Here is a 16,633-nt window from a genome sequence, read left to right on the forward strand (position 1 = left end):
ACTTTCACAAACTCTTACACTCCTTCACATGCTCTTCCATTCCCTTGCACACCATTCCACACTTTTACACTCTCTCACATGCTACTACAATGTCTCGCACCCTCCTACACTCCTTTGCGCACGCGCACACACACACACACTTACACTACCTCACTCATCTTCGCACACTCTTATAGTTCTTTGCATGCTCTGAGATTTCCTCACACACCCTTACACTCCATAGCACATTCTTGCACACTCTTGCACTACCTTGCATGCTGTTACAATCCCTTGCACATCATCACACACTCTTACACTCTCTTGCATACTATTACACTCACTTGCACACTTTCAATCTTATAGTCCCTCACACGCTCTTACACACTTTCCCACAACCTTGCACACTCTTACACTCACTATCATGCTCTTATACTCCCTTGCACAACCTTAAATGCACTTAAACTTCTTTGCAAGGATTTACACTCCCTTGCACACCCTTGCTCACCCTTACACTCCATAGCATACCCTTGCACACTCTTACACTATCATGCTTATACTACCTTACACAACCTTAAATGCACTTAAACTTCCTTGCAAGGATTTACAATCCCTTGCACACCCTCACTCACCCTTACACTCCATCAGACACCCTCACACACTCTTACACTCCCTTGATGCTCTTACACTCTGTGGCACTATCTGACAAACTTATACTCTTTCACACACCCTTCCACACTCTTACACTCCCTCTCATGCTCCTATCTCCCACACACCCTTGCACACTTTTACATTCCATTGCAATCCTCACACACTCTTACACTCCCTCACACACCCTTGAACACTCGTACACATACTCACACACCATCGCACACTATTACATTCCCTCACATGCTCTGAGTCTCCCTCACACATCTTCACACACTCTTTCACTCCATCATACACTGTCTCACACTTTTACTCTCACTCTTACACTCCCCTGCACATTCTTGCACACTCTTACACTCTCTTGCACACTCTTAACAATCCCTCACATGCCCTCATGCACTCTTATTCTCCCTCACATACTCTTAAATACTCTTACACTCCCTTGCACACTCTTAAATTCCCTCTCACACCCTCACACACTCTTACACTCCCTCACAAACATACATCTGTGGTCACCTGTACATTGTCTCAGGGTCAGACCATATACATTTTGTCACAAATTCACAGTCTCCATGATTACCCCACCTACCAGACCGTGTACCTGGAGTCACATTTCCAGTTTCCAGGGTAATCCCCACATCCAGACCTTACACATTATGTCACTTGTCCACAGTCTCTGAGATAGACCCCTCCCAGACCCTACACCTGCAGTCACATGTCCAGTCTCCACGGTGACCTCACATCACCTACCCTGTACCTGGGGTCATGGTGACCCTCCTTCCACACTCTTTACCTGGGCTCACACGTCCATAGTCACTAGGATGACCCCCTTTCCAAACACTGTACCTGCGGTCACACGTACACAGTCTCCAAGGTGACCCCCTCTCCCAGAACCTGTCTATTTATTTTCTATTTGCTAAACTCTCACCCCTTAACAGTTCTTAGTGGTGGTGGTTTAGTCACTAAGTCGTGTCCGACTCTTGTGACCCCATGGACTGTAGCCAGCGAGGTTCCTCTATCCATGGGATTCTCCAGGCAAGAATACTGGAGTGGGTTGCCATTTCCTTCTCCAGGAAATCTTCTCAGCCCAGGAATCAAACACGGGCCTCCTGCATTGCAGTATATTCTTTACCGACCGAGCTATGGGGGAAGCTTTTGAGCTATGAGGGAATGCCCAGACCCTGTGCCTGGGGTCACACTTCAACAATATCCAGGGTGTCCCTCCTGCCCATAACTTGCACCTGGTGACATATTTCCAGTCAATAGGGTGACCCCTCTCCCAAATCCTGCACTTGGGGTCACATATCCACAGTCTAGGGTGACACTCTCCCAGAAACTGTATCTGGGGTCACATGTCCAGTCTCCAAGGTGACCCCCTTCCAAGACCCTGCACCTGGGGTCACATGTCCACAGTATCCACAGTGACCCAGTTCCCAAACAATGTACCTGGGATCTTATGTCCACAGTCTCAAGGGTGACTGTGGACCAGGGTCACATGTCTACAGTCTAAAGTGTGATCCCACCTCCAATACCCTATATGTGGAGTCACACATCCACAATCTCCAAGGTGACACCCTCCAAGACCATGCACCTGGAATCACACATCCAGTCTTCAGGGTTAGCCCTCTCCCCAGACCCTACAATTTGAATCAAACGTCCACATTACCCATGCTGACACCACTTCCCAGATGCTGTACCTGGGGTCACATGTTCACAGTCTCCATGCTGACACCCCTCTTCAGATACTATACCAGGTGTCACATGGCCACAGTCTCCCTGGTGAACACCTTTGCAGACCCTGTACATGGGATCACATGTCCACATTCTGCAGGGTGAATGTCCTCCAAGACCCTGAACCTGGGGTCACATATCCACAGTTTCCAAAGTGAACCCACCTCAAGACCCTGCACCTGGGGTTGTACGCCCAGTCTTAAGGGTGACCTCACTTCCAAGACCCTTGTCCTGGGTTCACATTTCCACAGGCTCCATGTTGACTGCTTTGACGTACCTGCACCTGGGGTCACATGTCAAAATTCTTGTTGACATCGCTCACACCCCACACTTGGGTTCACATGTCCACAGTATCCAGGGTGACTACACCTTACCAGGTTCACAAGTCCATATTCATCTGGGTGACACCCTCTCAGAGCCTGTATGTGTGGTCACACATCCACAGTCTCCTTGGTGTGACCCCTCCCCAGACCTGGGACCCTGGGTCACATGTCCACTGGCCCCAGGGTAACCCCACTTCCCAGACCCTCTACCTTGGGTTGCATGTCTAGAGTCTAAAGGGTGACTGACCTCCCAGACCCTGCACCTGGGTTCACACATAAACAGTCTCCAGGATGAGACCACCTCCAGACTATGTACCTGGGGTCGCATGACCACAGTGCTCAGTGTGACATCTCCTCCCAGAGCCTGCACCTAAGGTCCCATGTCCATAAGATCCAGGGTGACCCCTTCCCACACCCTGGACCAGGGTCACATTTCTACCGTCTGAAGTGTGACTCCACCTCCCAGAAACTACACGTGGGATCACACATAAAGTCTCTAGGGTAATCCCCTCTTGATCCTGTACTTGGGGTCAAATTTCTGTAGTATCCAGGGTGAATCCCTCCCAGACCACATACATGGGATCACATGTACACAGTCTCTAGTATGAGCCAACATCCAGACTCTGTACCTGAGGTCTCATGACCACAATGTCCTGTGACACCACCTCCCAGTCCCTGCACTTAGGGTAACATGTCCAGAGTCTCCAAGGTAACACCCTCCCAGACCACTCACCTGATGTAACATGTCCACAACCCCCAGAGTGACCCCACGTCCCAGATCCTGCATCTGAGATCACACATCCACAGTATGCAGGGAGAGCACCCCCCAGACCCTGAATTTTGGGTCACACATTCAGTCCTCAGGATGACCCCACCAACTAGACCCAGTAACCAGAAACATTTGCACACAATCTGCACGGTAACCCTACCTCCCAGACCCTATCCCTGGAATTTCACGTCCATAGTCTCCATGATGAACCCCTCTCAGATCATACACCTGGGATCACACACCCACAGTTTCCAGGGTGACCCCCTTTCTCCCCTGCATCGGGGGTTATATGACCACAGTCTCCACGTTCACACCCCACATCAGATCCTTTACCTGGTGTCACATGGCCAAAGTTTCCCTGATGAACCCCTTCATAGACCCGATTCATAGGGTCACATGTTCATAGTCTCCAGGGTGAACACTCTCCCAGACCCTGCACCAGGGTTCACATGTCCACAGTCTCCACAGTGACCCCACCTCCAAGACACTTCACCTGGCTTTACACATCCACAGGCTCCAGGGTCAACCTCTATCCCAGACACTGCATTTTGGGTCACCTGTCCACTTTCTCCAGGGAGAAATCACCTAACAAAACCTTCACCTGGAGTCAAATGTCCAGTCTCCTTGGTGACACCTTGCCCAGACCCTGTACCTGGGGTCACATTTCCAGTTTCCAGGGTAACCGCCTATGCCAGATCCTACACCTGGGGTCACATATCCACATTATCCATGGTGACCCCACCTCAATAGAACTTTTACCTCTGGATAGTCTCCATGGTGACCACCACTCCCAGACTTTGAATCTCTGGTCACATTTCCAGTCACCAGGGTGACACCCTCCCCCTGATCCATACTTGTGGATACAGTCCACAGACTTCAGGGTGACACTACCACATTAGTCCAAGCACTTGGGATGACACAGCCACAGTTTCCATTGTGAGCTCCCTTCCCAGAACATATGCTGGTATTACACGTCTACAGTTTCCAGGGTGACACTGTCCCAGACCCTGTATCTGAGATCGCATGTCTTCAGTCCCCAGGGTGACCTCTCCCAGGCACTATATTTGGGGTCACATATATAGTCTCTCCCATATTGCATTGTCTCAGACCCAGTACCTGGTGACACATGTCCATAGTCTCTGGGGTGCTGTCATTTCCCAGATCTTGTACCTGGGTCACATGTCCACAGTCTCAAATGTGAACCCCCACCCAGACCCTGTACCTGGGGTTAAATGTTTGCCATCTCCAGAGGACACCCTTCATACCCAGTACCTGAGGTCACAGTTACAAAATATCCAGGATGACATCCCCAAAAAGATCCTGAATCTGGTGTAATGCATGCACAGACTCCAGTGTGACCGCCCTCCCAGACCCTGCTCAGTTCAGTTCAGTCGCTCAGTCATGTCCAACTCTCTGCGACCCATGAATTGAAGCACGCCAGGCCTCCCTGTCCATCAGCAACTCCCGGACTTCACTCAAACTCACGTCCATCGAATCAGTGATGCCATCCAGCCATCTCATCCTCTGTTGTCCCCTTCTCCTCCTGCCCCAATCCCTCCCAGCATCAGAGTCTTTTCCGATGAGTCAACTCTTTGCATGAGGTGGCCAAAGTACTGGAGTTTCAGCTTTAGCATCAGTCCTTCCAAAGAAATCCCAGGGCTGATCTTCAGAATGGACTGGTTGGATCTCCTTGCAGTCCAAGTGACTCGCAAGAGTCTTCTCCAACACCACAGTTCAAAAGCATCAATTCTTTGGCGCTCAGCCTTCTTCACAGTCCAACTCTCACATCCATACATGACCACAGGAAAAACCATAGCCTTGATTAGATGAACCTTTGTTGGCAAAGTAATGTCTCTACTTTTGAATATGCTACCAAGGTTGGACATAACTTTGCTTCCAAGGAGTAAGCGTCTTTTAATTTCATGGCTGAAGTCACCATCTGCAGTGATTTTGGAGACCCAAAAAATAAAGTCTTACACTGTTTCCACTCTTTCCCCATCTATTTCCCATAAAGTGACTGGACCGGGTGCCATAATCTTAGTTTTCTGAATGTTGAGCTTTAAGCCAACTTTTTCACTCTCCACTTTCAATTTCGTCAAGAGGCCTTTGAGTTCCTCTTCACTTTCTGCCATAAGGGTGGTGTCATCTGCATACTTAAGGTTGTTGATATTTCTCCTGACAATCTTGATTCCAGCTTGTGTTTCTTCCATTCCAGCGTTTCTCATGATGTACTCTGTATATAAGTTAAATAAGCAGGGTCACAATATACAGCCTTGACATACTCCTTTTCCTATTTGGAACCAGTCTGTTTTTCCATGCCCAGTTCTAACTGCTGCTTCCTGACCTGCATACAGATTTCTCAAGAGGCAGGTCAGGTGGTCTGGTATTCCTATCTCTTTCAGAATTTTCCACAGTTTATTGTGATCCACACAGTCAAAGGCTTTGGCATAGTCAATACAGCAGAAATAGATGGTTTTCTGGAACTCTCTTGCTTTTTCCATGATCCAGCAGATGTTGGCAATTTGATCTCTCATTCCTCTGCCTTTTCTAAAACCAGCTTGAACATCAGGAAGTTCACAGTTCACATATTGCTGAAGCCTAGCTTGGAGAATTTTGAGCATTACTTTACTAGCGTGTGAGATGAGTGCAATTGTGCAGTAGTTTGAGCATTCTTTGGCATTACCTTTCTTTGAGATGGGAATGAAACCTGACTTTTTCCAGTCCTGTGGCCACTGCTGAGTTTTTCAAATTTGCTGGCATATTGGGTGCAGCACTTTCACGCATCATCTTTCAGGATTTGAAATAGTGCAACTGGAATTCCATCACCTCCACTAGCTTTGTTCGTAGTGATACTTTCTAAGGCCCACTTGACTTCACATTCCAGGATTTCTGGCTCTAGGTTAGTGATCACACCATCGTGATTATCTGGGTTGTGAAGATCTTTTTCATATAGTTCTTCTGTGTCTTCTCACTACCTCTTCTTGATATCTTCTGCTTCTGTTAGGTCCATACCATTTCTGTCCTTTATTGAGCCCATTTTTGCATGAAATATTCCCTTGGTATCTCTAATTTTCTTGAAGAGACCTCTAGTCTTTCCCATTCTGTTGTTTTCCTTTATTTCTTTGCATTGATCACTGAGGAAGGCTTTCTTATCTCTTCTTGCTATTATTTGGAACTCTGCATTCAGATGCTTATATCTTTCTTTCTTTCTCCATTGCTTTTCACTTCTCTTCTTTTCACAGCTGTTTGTAAGGCCTCCCGAGGCAGCCATTTTGCTTTTTTGCATTTCTTTTCCATGGGGATGGTCTTGATCCCTGTCTCCTGTACAATATCATGAACCTCCGTCCATAGTTCATCAGCCACTCTATCTATCAGATCTGGGCCCTTAAATCTATTTCTCACTTCCACTGTATAATCATAAGGGATTTGATTTAGGTCATACCCGAATGGTCTAGTGGTTTTCCCTACTTCCTTCAATTTAAGTCTGAATTTGGCAATAAGGAGTTCATATTCTGAGCCACAGTCAGCTCCTGGTCTTGTTTTTGTTGACTCTATAGAGCTTCTCCATCTTTGGCTGCAAAGAATATAATCAATCTGATTTCAGTGTTGACCATCTGGTGATGTCCATATGTAGAATCTTCTCTTGTGTTGTTGGAAATGGGTGTTTGCTGTGACCAGTGCATTTTCTTAGCAAAACTCTATTAGTCTTTCCCTTTCTTCATTCCATATTCCAAAGCCAAATTTGCCTGTTACTTCAGGCAAATTGACTTCCTACTCAATATGCAAGCAAATTTGGAAAACTCAGCAGTGGCCACAGGACTGGAAAAGGTCAGTTTTCATTCCAGTCCCAAAGAAAGGCAATGCCAAAGAATGCTCAAACTACCACACAATAGCTCTCATTTCACATGCTAGTAAAGTAATGCTCAAAATTCTCCAAGCCAGGCTTAAGCAATACGTGAACTGTGAACTTCCTGATGTTCAAGCTGGTTAGAAATGGCAGAGGAACAAGAGATCAAATTGCCAACATCCGCTGGATCATGTAAAAAGCAATGGAGTTTCAGAGAAACATCTATTTCTGCTGTATTGACTATGCCAAAGCCTTTGATTGTGTGGATCACAATAAACTGTGGAAAATTCTAAAACAGATGGGAATACCAGACCACCTGATCTGCTTCTTGAGAAATCTGTATGCAGGTCAGGAAGCAACAGTTAGAACTGGGCACGGAAAAACAGACTGGTTCCAAATAAGAAAAGGAGTAAGTCAAGGCTGTATATTGTCACCTTACTTATTTAACTTATATGCAGAGTACATTCTGATACATATGTTCAATTTCCTGCTTTTGACAATCTGATTGGCTTAGATCTCTCTGGACACGTTTTAACATCAAAGTCTTTTCTCTAAGATCATCTCTCATGTGATGCAGCTTGATTTTCAGCTTATTGAAGATACTTTCCACCGTAGATAGTTGCCGGGAAAGTGTCTCCTTGTTATCTTTTAGATTAGCCACAGCGTACTTCATTTTGTCCCGCAAGCATAACCACTCGTCTCTTGCTCTCTGGAAGGCAAGTTCCAGATCTCTTTTTGGTGTCTGACCTTGATCATGATCATGTAAGGCAGCAGCCAGTCTAGAACGGTAGGATTTCACTTCCGTTTCCAATCTCTGTTTACTTTCTTTTTTCTTCTCCAGCTTAGAGTTTAGCATCATATTCTCAGCTGTCAGAGCATTAAGCTGGCCTGTATAGTGGGATATAGTTTTTGTTAACATTTCCTCATTCAGTTTTATTGCCTTTTGAATTTTTTATCATCATTCTTTATCATTCGTCTTCATTCTTTACTTTGAGAATTTCAACGTCCTCAAAATAGTTCTCTTCCTTTTCCTGGTGCTGATTTTTCAGTGCATCTATCTCCAGTCTTAGCATGGAAATTTCCTCCTGCAGCATGTGCTTTTTGTGCAACAGGTCTTTTGTTTCTTCACAACTATCATAAACCTAAGTGAAACAAAGGAGATTTTTAGCTAGTACTCAGTAAAGTGACATTCCATGATTTCTTCGGAAATGAAAGACTAACTTGTATGTTTATACAATGAAAAGACTGCACCAAGTGTGTCTCCAACAGGAACAAATAAGGTTCAATTCAATCCTCAGACTTTATACAAGCAGAAATTCCCAAAGGTTCAAAAATTTAATGGAAGACAATGAATCCATGAAAGTAAAAAAAAAAAAAAAAAATCCCAAGAGATTTTCAAGAAGCTCAGAACTGGAAAGGCTTCTCTCTGAACTACAACAAACCCAGAAGGCTTAAAATAAAAGATTCATAGATCTGACTACACTTAAAAATTGCATCTGATGTGGAATATTTATATAATGGAAAACTAGTAAGCCATAAAAAAGAATGAAATAATGCTATTTGCATACAGGGACAGACCTAGACATTATCACCCTAAGTGATGTATGTCAGACAAAGACAAGTATTATATCATACTGCTTATATGTTGAATCTAAAATGAACTTATTCACACAACAGAAAGAGACTCATAGACACAGAAAACAAACTTATGGTGACCACAGGGGAAAGCAGGGTAGGGGAAGGGATAAATTAGGATGTTGGGATTAACATATACACACTAGTAGATATAAAATAACCAACAGAGATATATTGTACAACATAAGGAACTACACTTAATATTCTGCAAGAAGAATCTGAAACAGAATATGTGTGTACATGTGAGCATGTGTGTGAGTGAGTGTGTATGTGTATTAGTTACTCAGTCATGTCCAAATCTTTGGGACCCCATAGACTATAGCCTGCCAGGCTTCTATGTCCATGGAATTTCCCAGGCAAGAATACTGCAATGGGTAGCCATTTCCTCCTCCAGGCTGCTGCTGCTACTGCTGCTAAGTCTCTTCAGTCGTGTCCGACTCTGTGCGACCCCATAGACTGCAGCCCACCAGGCTCCCCCATCCCTGGGAATCTCCAGGCAAGAACACTGGAGTGGGTTGCCATTTCCTTCTCCAATGCATGAAAGTGAAAAGTGAAAGTGAAGTCAATCAGTCGTGTCTGACTCTTAGCGACCACACAGACTGCAGCCTACCAGGCTCCTCTGCCCATGTGATTTTCCAGGCAAGAGTACTGGAGTGGGGTGCCATTGCCTTCTCCACCTTTTCTAGGGGATCTTCCCAACCCAAGGACTGAACCCAGGTCTCCTGCATTGCAGGCAGATTCTTTACAGTCTGAAACAGCAGGGAAGCCCCATTTATATAATATACACACACATATACATATATATCTGAATAACTGTGCTGTATATCTGAAACTAACAGAATATTGTTAATCAACTATAATTCAATAAACAACACCACCTGCTAGGTTTATAAACGCTGCATTTGATACCTCCTATACATCTACTTCACAGTAAGAGCCTTAACTCTGCATAAATAGACTAAATTTTGTGCAAAAGTTTTTCCTTGAGAATATGCTACCTTCTAACATTTTAATAGGCAATTACAAGAATTACACCTATTGACAACTGTACTAGGCACTTCTACAAACATTAATTAACTCATTAGCTGTAATGATTCTGGAAAGGAAAAGATTAAAAATATGAGTAAGCTGCAGCCTTTTCGCCAGGTCTTTGGACTCAACTAGTCTTCTTGCATCAAACCACTTGTCTCTAGTACAAACATATCAACACAAATAAGCTTCCTATTTCATTCATGGTACATACACTAATGGTAAATAAGCTAAAATTTAGAAAGCTCTTAGAAAACTATGAGATTATTTGCTGCTGCAATAACTTTCATTATCTCTCCATGTTTAAAATAATAAGATGGGGAAAATACAATGAAAAACACTTACAATCACTAAATATATATTATGCCATATCTATCACTGTTTTCAAAAGTTCCTTGTACTGAAATAGGACACTCACAGAGCAGAGTGCTCATTTTCTCACAAGTAGAAGAATCCCATCCAAAATGTGGTCTCTGAACTGCCTATAGTTTCCTCCTTACCATTAGGGGAAGTGATAAACTAACCTAACAATCAATTGAGGAAGTGAAATCATTACCAAAACCCAGAATATCTTTAATTGGTAGCGAGAGTTTCCCCCCACTCCTTGGTGTGGGGGAGGCACTTTTGTAAGTTTATTCTAAAGAAACAAGTTTTTAAAGTGTTCAAAAGTGTTTTTACAACTGATGCCACAGTTTTTACAAAATGAAAAACAGTAAATGATGTGAAAAGCTCGTTGACAGGGCATTGGTTAAAGAAATGACAGTGGAGCCAAGAATGGACTCTGATTCAGACACTGAAGGTGACAACGTGCATGGAGTGACCAACACATTCACTCCAAAGCAGAGGGACTTGGTCGGGTAACGCAGTCAATGGTGGACCATACATGGTCTTCCTTGCCTAAACCACAATCAGGGTGCCGGCTCCTCTGAGATAGTCAGAAAAGATTTGAGTTTGATTCCTATGGAAAATATTAAAGGCCTCTCCTTGGATGAGGCCATCGTATGTTACTACCTGACTGCTCTAGACAAATGGATTTGAGTTACAAATACTACTTTCCTGAGCTCTTCCCGAGAGCTTTTTGTTGTGGGAATTCTGCTGCTAGGACCTCGGGGATGGGACACAGTCGAAGTTTGAGAGGGACATCGGGTGTGGAAGCAAATTCCTCTGCTGTGAGATGCCATTCGAGAACTCTGCAGAAGGAAGGACAACCAACTTCAAGAGTGTCTGGTTTCCACCAACTGCTAGAAAAAAATTCCTGCACCTCTCAAGGACGTCCGTTAACACCTGTCCTTGAGGACTCCACTGTGAGGGAGAACGCAGCTGGGAAAGCTGGAGCCAGCTCTGAGCTGTTCATGGGGCAGGTGGACTGGAGGGCTGATGGGCACAGAGGGAGGTGGGTCCACGACCCTCAGCCGCCTGCCAGATTGAAGGCCAGAGGCAAGTTGATGTAAAATTAGGCACGATCTTCCCTCCCACTGCCCCTTCCCTTCTAGACCTATTCACTCATGAATGGTCCATCAAGGCTGAAGGATTGGTTGCCTGAGGTGAGCTGAGAGCTTAACCTCCAGTTTCTACACCATTCTCAACCCTGTGATTTCTCAGGATCTATTGTGTGAGCTACTGACGTGACCTCTTCCTACCTCTGCTCAAAAAAGTGCATCCAGCATGTCAGGATCATACAATTCTTATTTCTGGCCTTGTTACTTTGGGAACATTGAATTTCTTTTCTTTTGTTTTTAACAATTAACCTAAAATTTCCTATAACACTAAACAAAATGACACTAAATAAATGGTATTTTTTTTAAAGGGGGATATTATAAATAATATTGATTTGGTGAATCTTTGATTCACCAAAGATTACTCTATCCAATTCAGATTATTTCTCTCAGTCTTCACTTTCACTTCTACTGCTTGGAAAGTGAGTTCTAGGTGCTATTTCACTTCAACTTCTTTACTATATTGGTCTTCTTTTCTTCTTAAATGCTCCCTCATTTTTTCATAAAACAACTCAGCATTTCTTCTATTCTCTTCTTCTTGCTTTAAGGTGAATCTGCAAAATTTAAAACTCTTCTTAGAAAATCATGATATTATTCACTGTTTTAATAACTTTTGTTCCCTCTTCACAATTTTTAAAATAGTAAACATGGGGGGAATACAATGAAAAACACTTAATAATGGTCACTGTTTTCAGACAGAGGGTTAAGAATAAAACTGCATAAATTCTGTCCTCATTTTCTCTTGTGAAAAATGGCTACTTCATAAATCTGTCAATGGGAATGTAAAGTAATATAAACCTTCCTAAGAATAGTTTAGAAATATAGATCACAGACCATTTTTAAGTTCTCATACTTTGACCAAATTATACGATATTATTAAAGAAAATGTATTTAAAATAATTAGAAAGGTAGAAATGAATTTATAGAAAAGGTGTTCCTTGCAGTATTAAATAGAGTGCAGAAAAGTGAAAAAACAACTGAAAGTCAATTTGATAAATATTTAATGGGGTTTCCATTATGGTGGACTTCTGTATGCTCATGAAAATGATGATTTGGAAAAATATACATTAAGTTATTGGAAGCATTCACTGTTAAGAAAATGCTATATTATTTCAAAGAATTTCACATTCCACAATACTACTAAAACTTTCTCCTCTGTAAAATCCTAGAGGATATTAGTCCTTATAACATGTCTATGTCTCTGCAGTATTAAAGGAAACAATAATTCAAATATTTCTTTAAAAGCGAGGTGTACAGTACCTCAAGCTGCTGAGCTCTCGTTCCCTCTCCACTTTCTGATGCTCTAACTGTGATTTCACTTCTTTGGTTTCTGACAGCTCTTTTTGTAGCCCATGAACCTTACTTTTCATTCTGTAAAATTCTCCTCTAAGTAGTTCACAGTGGCTTCTTTGAAAATCTACTAATCTTTCATGCAAAAGAATTGTATCCTGAATTTTCAACAAGCCAACAGAACCTGCATGATGAATAAAACAAAGATAGAAACAAACAAAAATTTATATGAGTAATTTTTGAGTATAAAGGACTGTGCAATTCACGTTCACTCATCCACGCACTGAACAAGTATTAAGGGTCTATAATGTGGAAGATATTCTAAAGCTCTGCAAATAAAACAGATGCCCCTGGGTTTTGTTTAGCTTGAAGTCTAGTAGAAGACAAAGACAAATAAAATAATTATGAGCTCAGATAGATACTCTAAGAAAAGAGAGTTCTATGATCACATAACAGAACTGGGTCCAGGAAAGATTTCCCTGGGGAAGAGATGTCACACTGAGAAATGAAGGATGAACAGGAAGTAGTAAGTAGAGTAGGAAGAACAACCCTGTGGACAATCTCCAGCTGCCATTATGTTTTTACCCAAGACAGAGTGAACAGCTACTGATTTACCTTCCTGAGTGGAGTGAGCAAAAACAACGCCGACAAAATATATTAAACAATGATTTTCATGACAAAGGACTTCAGGGAATGAAAGACAATGATCCTGGAAACACATGAGGTTAGCCTAAGGAATGCCCCAGCTCACTGCCTTGAGAGAATTTCCAGGCCCCAACACAGGGAGAAGGAATGGAAGCTGAGTTAGCCAGACTCCCTGACAGGAGGTGATGAAGCTGACAGTCTGGTGAACCAAAGTGGGCAGAGAACACAGATTAGAACCGCAGAGAGGAGAGAGTGGAAGAGAGAGAAAAAGGACCCTGGAGATCTGAGGAGGAGCCCCTCGGGTATTCAGTAGAGGAACGAACAGAGCCCATCTGGGAGACCTGAGACCCAGGTCTCACCTGAGACCAGGGAGAAACCATCTGAAAAGACTATAGGAACCTGTGACTGGTGCTCACTCAGTCCCAGGAATTCTATCGATTCTCATGAGCTAGGCTGGAAAATTCCTAAGGCAGGAAATAATCAGTCCTAGCCCCAGAGCCCCTCTGGATGCACCTATCGAATCATGAGAAGCAAGAGCCACAGAAGGATCTCTGGAAAACTCTCAATATTTGGAAACTAAATCACATGGATCTAAATAACCCTTGGATCAAAAAGGTAATGAAAAGAGAAAGTACAAAGTATTTTGAACTGAAGGAAAATGAAATCGTTAAGACTAGAAGATATTTTAGGGAACTGACAAGCTGATTCTAGAATTCATGTAGAAAGAAGGGTGAAAACTAAAACCAGATTGAACCACACAATTGTGACCTTTAATCACGCAGCAAAGAGAGGCAACAGTTGGGCTTGAAGCAAGGGGGTAGCATGATGAGACCTGAATGTTTAAAAATAGGCAATAATTACAGTTGCTGTGCAGACCGAGGTTCTGCCAGGTGGAGTGGCACGGAAAGAAGTTCTGAGATTATTTCAGTTACTCTAGGAGGAAAATGATGCTGACCTGACCATGGGTGAAGGCATAGGAAAGAAGAAGAGTCAACAGAAGGTACAGTGAGTGAGAGTATCATAGGCCTGTGGCTCAGAGTATACACTGACTTTCATGTCCTTTTAATGCAAATCAAACTTATGAGATGCACAGCACTGTAGCATATCCCTGGCTCTAGAGCAGTACTGACAAGGTGTGCATATATCACTACTCTATACACAGACAGGCTTTCCATTAACACTTACACTGCGGTCCTACCTTTACACCCCACGTTGAGAAGTTTTATTTGCAAAGTGGAATTCGTAGAGTAAAGCAAGTCACCATCCTCAGAAACAGTCTCGGACGACTGAGTAAATCATCCAGTTCATTCACATAATTAATTTGTTCTTTGACTTACACAGAGGTGCCTGGTAGGCTGCAGTCCATGAGGTCGCTAAGAGTCGGACACGGCTGAGCGACTTCACTTTGACTTTTCACTTTCATGCATTGGAGAAGGAAATTGCAGCCCACTCCAGTGTTCTTGCCTGTAGAAACCCAGGGACAGGGGAGTCTGATGGGTTGCCATTCATGGGGTCGCACAGAGTCGGACACGACTGAAGTGACTTAGCAGCTTAGCAGACCTACACATAAACAATACTGTTTTACAATGTCCTTAAAATCTGTATAAATACACCAAGTGTACAGAGGTGATAAATCTCCATATCAAAACAAAATCAGACATTTCTTAAAAGAAGAGATTTTTATCAAAAGGATAACTTTATCAACAGTGTTTCTAAATGACGTGTTCAAAGTAAACTTCTCTACAACAAAGGAAGACTTTCTATTTTACCACTATTCCTTTGACAAAGTATTTTCGACAAGGACAATATTTTTGAAAGTTCTCCTTTTTTTTTTTTTTAATATACCTTCTTCTTTTCATAAAGTGTTTTCCTTGCAGGCCTAAAAGAACAAATGATTCTTTTCAGGCTAATATTAAATATTCAAAAATACAAACAATACCTAAACTTTTCTTTTTTATATAACTCTTTGCTTTGGCAAGTAATTGTCTATAAAGGATGCAGAAATAAATAAGAGCAGCATTAAAGGACACAGAAAATATGTCAGTAATATTAATAAAGTATTAAAGTTAGATCCAAGGAAAAGTAAAAACATAAAGTTACTTGTGTTGTGTGATAGGAAACAGTATACCAGTGTTTTTGGCACCTGTTCTTTTCCGTAAGAACTAACTTTTATGGCAATATGACCTATCTGGGAGGTATTCCTTCAGTCCTTCTAAGAAAGAAATCTATTTGAATAACCAAAATATTAGCTTTTTGAGGACGTCCTATGCTTTGGCCATGCATTATTAGAAGCACCTGACATGTCCTAAAGGCATTTTCATCCCCACAGTCATTCTGGGATATAGGTATAGGAAGAAATGGAGCACACAAAGGCTGAGGAACTTGCCCAAGCCCACTCAGTATGTCACCAACAGACCAAGAATTCAAAGCCAGGAAGTCTGGCTTCAACACTGCTCTTTCAAAATATGCTGATAAAGTAATATTGAAAAGTCTTTCTAAGTAATACGATAGCAAATGAATCTATAGTATTATTTCAGGTCTAGTTATAGCTATAAATAATGATTTCTGAATCTTAAAACATATTTCTCAAAAATTAAAAAGACTTCAGAGGTAGGCAAGCCTGCAAATCTACTGTCAATAAAGTTTTGTTTTCTGTAAAGAAATTTATCAATAGGCATTCATTCACCCATTCTACTGTTTCTTCATGCATCTGACATACATGTATTGACCACACATTATGTGTTAATGACACACTTAGTAAAGGAAGCACGGGTATTGTCATTTAGATCTTTATCATACAAAAGGAATAATTTGTGAAAGATCGTTAATAATGTTTTTCTATTGAATATAAACAAAATCTTTCCCTTTTCCCTGGAATCTATAAACAACTATGAAGTTAATATGATGTGATGTTTCAGAGCACTTTACAAAATCATAGCTACTCATCATGCTACTGTCAACTAGAATCAAGGAATGACCATATCCTTATCAGTATGGCCTAAGTGTTTGTAAATTAACAATTATGTAATTTTTGAAAATCTATATATGATAGAATTAACTTAAGCAACCATCTGCATATTCCATTACATAGAAATATTACACTTCAGAACCAATGAACAAGCCCTTACCATAAAACTACACATGAACAGAAGTAGTATGTACAATTAGTTCACTGTAATTGTTTAAAGATAATGTCATACAGTCAATAAGCTTTCTAGTATTGGAAATGCAAACAAGACTAAAC

The 16,633-nt window shown here is 42.2% G+C and overlaps 1 protein-coding gene across 2 annotated transcripts in view; it reads right to left on the bottom strand.

Moving 5' to 3' along the window:
* Positions 1-291: 291 nt before the first annotated feature.
* The window catches only part of LOC109556654 (ankyrin repeat domain-containing protein 26-like), a 78,699-nt gene continuing 62,357 nt past the window's right edge, over positions 292-16,633 (bottom strand). For both annotated transcript variants that reach the window (XM_070782361.1, XM_070782321.1), the window contains 3 exons: positions 14,727-14,949; positions 12,715-12,928; positions 292-12,008 (listed from right to left, as the gene is read on the bottom strand). The gene's annotated coding sequence lies outside the window, so the exon portion shown is untranslated. The remainder of the gene's footprint in view (positions 12,009-12,714; positions 12,929-14,726; positions 14,950-16,633) is intronic.

The sequence above is a fragment of the Bos indicus genome, chromosome 1 (genome assembly GCF_029378745.1).
Source record: "Bos indicus isolate NIAB-ARS_2022 breed Sahiwal x Tharparkar chromosome 1, NIAB-ARS_B.indTharparkar_mat_pri_1.0, whole genome shotgun sequence".
NCBI classification, from domain to species: Eukaryota; Metazoa; Chordata; class Mammalia; order Artiodactyla; family Bovidae; genus Bos; species Bos indicus.